The 5,144-nt window shown below is 49.2% G+C and overlaps 1 protein-coding gene across 1 annotated transcript in view; it reads left to right on the top strand.

The window, feature by feature from the left end:
- The first annotated feature begins 544 nt into the window (after nucleotides 1–544).
- CTSB (cathepsin B) overlaps nucleotides 545–5,144 on the top strand; it is a 20,163-nt gene continuing 15,563 nt past the window's right edge. Inside the window, exon 1 of the mRNA XM_011942829.1 lies at nucleotides 545–650. The gene's annotated coding sequence lies outside the window, so the exon portion shown is untranslated. The remainder of the gene's footprint in view (nucleotides 651–5,144) is intronic.

Raw genomic sequence — 5,144 nt, 5'->3', positions numbered from 1 at the left:
TATTTACCCTAGCTTGTGTGGGGTAGGAGATTTAGGGATCAAATTCCACTCTGTGTTTAGACTTTTTTTTTTTTTTTTGAGACAGAGTCTCACTCTGTCACCCAGGCTGGAGTGCCGTGGCACAGTCTTAGCTCACTGCAGCCTCTACCTCCCAGGTTCAAGCAGTGCTCCTGCCTCAGCCTCCCGAGTAGCTGGGATTACAGGCACGCACCATCATGCCTGGCTACTTTTTGTATTTGTAGTAGAGACAGGGTTTCGCCATGTTGGCCAGGCTGGTCTTGAACTCCTGACCTCAAGTGATCCCCTGCCTTGGCCTCTCAAAGTGTTGGGATTACAGGCGTGAGCCACGGTGCCCGGCCCTGTGTTTAGACTTTTAACTAATCTCGTTTTTAGCTTCAAGCCTTATCCTCCGCCTCTACAGACCACTCCTGTGCCTGTTTACTGGTCCTTCCAGGGGCCATTGTATTCCGTCTGCTGCTCCTCTTTTGGATTCTCCTGCACATTTTTTTGTTCATTCATTCATTCATTGTTTGATTCATGACAGGGTCGCTTTGTCTCCCAGGCTAGTGTGCAGTGGTGCGACCATGGCTCACAGCAGCCTCGGCCACCCAGACTTAAGTGATCTGGTTCCCACCTCAGCCTCCCAAGTAGTAAGTAGCTGGGAGCACAGGCGGTGCCCAGCTTTTTTTTTTTTCTTTGTAGAGACAGGGTCTCCATGTTGCCAGGGCTGCTCTGAAACTCCTGGTTTCAGGTGATCCCCTTACCTCCTCCCACTTGGGCCTTCCAAATGCTGGGATTGTAAGGCATGAGCCACTTGCAGGCCTTTTTGTACTTTTAAAACTCTGCATCAGTGTATCAACAATGTTTAAGTTTATATGACTTCAGTTCCACTACATGGATCCTTTTTCGCTCACGGTTGTGAGATTTATTCCTGTTGATACATCCAATTCTAGTCCATTTGTCTTAAGTGCCAGTGTGTTTATCTACTGAGGGACAGTTATATTATTTCGTTTTCACTGTTATCCCGTGCTACAGTAAATATCCTGTGTCTCCCAGATGCTTAGAAGAGCTTCTGCAGGGCAAATGCAGGAGAGCTTGTTCTGGGTCCTGAGGTATGTTCATCTTCCATCTTGCTGGATGTTGGCAAAGGGTTCTCCAGTGTGGTTGCATCAATTTACACGCCCAGCAGTGTGCAGAGTTCCTGTTCCTCACATTTACCAACACTAGATACTACCAGACTTTGATTTTTGCCAATCTGATGGATTTGAAGTGGTACCCTTGTTTTAATTTCATGACCAGAAATTCAAATTTAATCTTTGCCATAGGAAAACATTAACCTACTTATGCCTAGTGTTCCATTATTGGAACGCTAAGCATGTGGGAGTTTTTACATTGTACTGCTCAAGGTCATCACCAAGGTCTGATGTTTTTACTCAGCAGCAATTCAAAAAGTTGCAACCTCTGGCATAAATGGGTTAATGAGTGACATTTTTCCTGTTTTTATTGTTGGTCAGTGATGGTGTATGTGCTGGTGTTTTTCTTTCTTTTTTTATTTGAGACGGAGTCTCGCTCTGTCGCCAGGCTGTAGTGCAGTGGCATAATCTCGGCTCACTGCAACCTTCACCTCCCAGGTTCAAGCGATTCTTCTGCCTCAGCCCCCTGAGTAGCTGGGATTACAGGCGTGTGCCACCATGCCTGGCTACTTTTTGTATTTTTAGTAGAGACGGGGTGTTGCTATGTTTGTCAGGCTGGTCTTGAACTCCTGACCTCATGATCTGCCCGCCTTGGCTTCCCAAAGTGCTGGGATTACAGGCCTGAACCACTGCCAGCCTATTTATTTTTTATTTTAAATTTTAATTTTCTAAATAGAGATGGGGTCACTATCCTACCCAGACTGGTCTTAATCTCCTGGATTCAGTTGATGCTACCACCTTGGCCTCCCACAGTGTCAGAATTATAGATGTGAGCCACTGTGTCCAGCCCAGAACTGATGTTTTGTAAATGCTGGGTGCTGAGAACGATGTGTGGCTGGCAGTCTTGACTGTGTTATCTGTCTTTACCAGGCCAATAACTTCTTTGGTCTGGTCATCAAGATAATCTAGCATCACCAGCAAACTTGCGTGGAGGAGGATGGGACCAGTGTGGCCAAGATAGTAACGGGACCAGTAGAGAGCCCTGTAGAAGACATCTAGATATTCTGCCCTAAGAGACCTGGAGGGCTGGACTGTTTCATGACCCTCTGACCTGCTGACCTGGACTCCGGCAGAATGTGCACACACACACACAGTCACGCAACTTCCTGGCTTGCACAAGTCCTGGGAGGGCGGTGCCAGCCACAGGCTTCTCCCATTCGAGGGTTGGAAGCGTGTATCAAACCACATCAGAGTGCTGGGGGCTACCTGCCACCCATTCCCAACCCACCTAGCCCTCCTGGTGTTTGGGACGTGCTTTGCTTTGGCAGTCAAGACAGCAGAACAAATCAACTTTTGAGGCCTTGTCACTGAGTGCAATTGCCATTATTTTTCATCCAAATTAGGATACTTCTTTTTTTTTTTTTGAGACGGAGTCTGGCTCTGTAGCCTGGGCTGGAGTGCAGTGGCCGGATCTCAGCTCACTGCAAGCTCCGCCTCCCGGGTTTACGCCATTCTCCTGCCTCAGCCTCCCGAGTAACTGGGACTACAGGCGCCTGCCACCTCGCCCGGCTAGTTTTTTTGTATTTTTAGTAGAGACGGGGTTTCACCATGTTAGCCAGGATGGTCTCAATCTCCTGACCTCATGATCCACCCGCCTCGGCCTCCCAAAGTGCTGGGATTACAGGCTTGAGCCACTGTGCCGGGCTTAGGATACTTCTGAAAATAGAAATGATGACTCTGGGACAGCAAATATTGGCTGTCCTATGTATAAGGAGATGGCTTTTCACCCTCCCAGTGACTGAGGAAGTTTCTCCCAGATGGCACTGCTCTGAGCCTGCTGCAGGGTAGGCACTTTCAAAAGAGTATCTCCTTCTGTCTTCCATCAGCCTTGTGAGATGAGTATCTGTTCCCAGGGCCCCAAGGGAGGAAAACAGGACCTGGCTGGATCCGAGAGCTAGGCCTTTCTGTGGCTCGCCTTCATGTCAGCCAGGGCCTCAACTGCCCTGGTTGTAATCTCGCCTGTGCTTGAATTAGGGAACCGCCATGTTCTGCAAGCTGGAGAGACACAGAACACTAATCTTGCAATCTCAAAGGATCTCTAAAAGCTTTTATAAAGCAGGCCCAAGGTCCTTTGGTATCCGATGCAGAATGGTGAATGCATTGGCTCTGTCACTCTCTGAGCAAGTCAGTAACAGAACTAGGGAGCAAAAGCTTTCAGAACTTTCTAAAACATTGACTAACCAAATTGTCTTGTTTCCAGCCAACAACAACAACAACAAATCACCTGCTGAGGGCCTTCGTAGTGTCTGCTATTTCAAGCATACGGTAGTCATTTTGTCTGCAGGATGTGGGGTTGCTGTGGCTGACCTTGTACAATATTCCACTCGTGGGTGTCTTCAGGCCCATGGAGAGCAGCTTGCGTGGGCTGGCCCTGCAGCACCTGGTTTGCGTACAGGTGGGCAGCGCGGGGAAGGACCTGTGAGTGGCCAGCCTGGTTCAGGTGAGGGAGGTGGAGTGGGGCTTCTCTGCTTCTGGTTCCCTGGAAGCCTCCAAGGCTGATGAGCATCGCTGCTGCCTCTGCCCGCCTGCGTGCTGGGCGGGTTTTCTGACGGGTTTTCAATTGCTCGGGGGCTAAGGCTGCAGGGAGCCCGCTCCATGGACAGATGGGCCCCTGGTGCCCGTTCATCAGGAGACTGATGAGACCCAGGCCTGAGAGCCCTTTGGATTTCGTTTTTGTCCTTAATTTAATCATAAGCCAAGAATCTGCTAAACGCCGTTCCATTAGGGGAAAAGACAGAACACGTCAGAGGCCACAGCAAGGCCGTGATTCCTACTCAGAAAGGAAAGGTCTCCGGGGTCTCCTCCGGGTCACTCCAGAGCACACTTGAGGTCAGCACACTCCCACCCAGTGCAGGGCCGCTCCAGCGTGAGGTACGTGTGGCAGACTGAAGTAGGGCAAGATGAAACTCGCCAGTCTTGTTTTGTGGGTGCACTTAAGTGGTCGAAACTTCAGGAGCAACTGCCGTTATTAGCAGTGAGCGCCAAGACTCGTTTTTGTAAAAGAGAAGGAAAGAAACAAAGTTCTCTGGGAAGGTCTTACTGAGCCTTCACAGTCTCCCCGCCTTTCCACTGTTCCGCTACTCTTAGCCGCTCTGCTGGCCTGTAAAGCACAGTCTTCATCTGTGGCTTCTGGCAAAATGTAGGCACTCGACTTTTGATTTTTTTTTTTTTTCTTTTTGGTAGACGGAGTTTTGCTCTTGTTGCCCGAGGTGGAGTGCAGTGTCGCGATCTCGGCTCACTGCAGCCTCCACCTCCTGGTTCAAGCGATTGTCCTGCCTCAGCCTCCTAAGTAGTTGGGATTATAGGTGCACGCCACAATGCTCGGCTGATTTTTTGTATTTTTAGTAGAAATAGGATTTCACCATGTTAGCCAGGCTGGTCTCGAACTCCTGACCTCAGGTGATCCACCTCCTTGGCCTCCCAAAGTGCTGGGATTACAGGTGTGAGCCACTGCGCCCAGCCAACTTTCCATTCTTTAGAGCTAATGATGAGAGGAGCCAGCAGTATATTCACAGCATCAGTGAACGTGGAAGAGCAAAAGACTGCATGAGAGATTTGCTAAGAATTCTTTCACTTTTTTTCTCTATCAGCCAGGAGCTAGCAACTTGGCTTATTTGGAAATTTTAGGTGTACATGTCCTGTCTCCTTAAATCCTTTGCAGATTTAGAGTGCAGTCTACCTGAGGGCTGTGACCATGTAAGAAAGCTTTTTCTTTCTTTTTTTCTTTTTTTCCTGAGAGAGTCTCACTGTCACCCAGGCTGGAGTGCAGTGGTGCAATCTCGGCTCGCTGCAACCTCTGCCTCCTGGGTTCAAGCAATTCTGCCTCAGCCTCCTGAGTAGCTGGGATTATAGGCACCACCACCACGCCTGGCTGATTTTTGTATTTTTAGTAGAGACAGGGTTTCACCATGTTGGCCAGGCTGGTCTTGAACTCCTGACCTCAGGTGATCC

Source organism: Colobus angolensis, unplaced genomic scaffold, assembly GCF_000951035.1.
Source record: "Colobus angolensis palliatus isolate OR3802 unplaced genomic scaffold, Cang.pa_1.0 Scaffold210, whole genome shotgun sequence".
Classification (NCBI taxonomy): domain Eukaryota; kingdom Metazoa; phylum Chordata; class Mammalia; order Primates; family Cercopithecidae; genus Colobus; species Colobus angolensis.
This window is presented reverse-complemented; position numbering and strand designations above follow the sequence as displayed.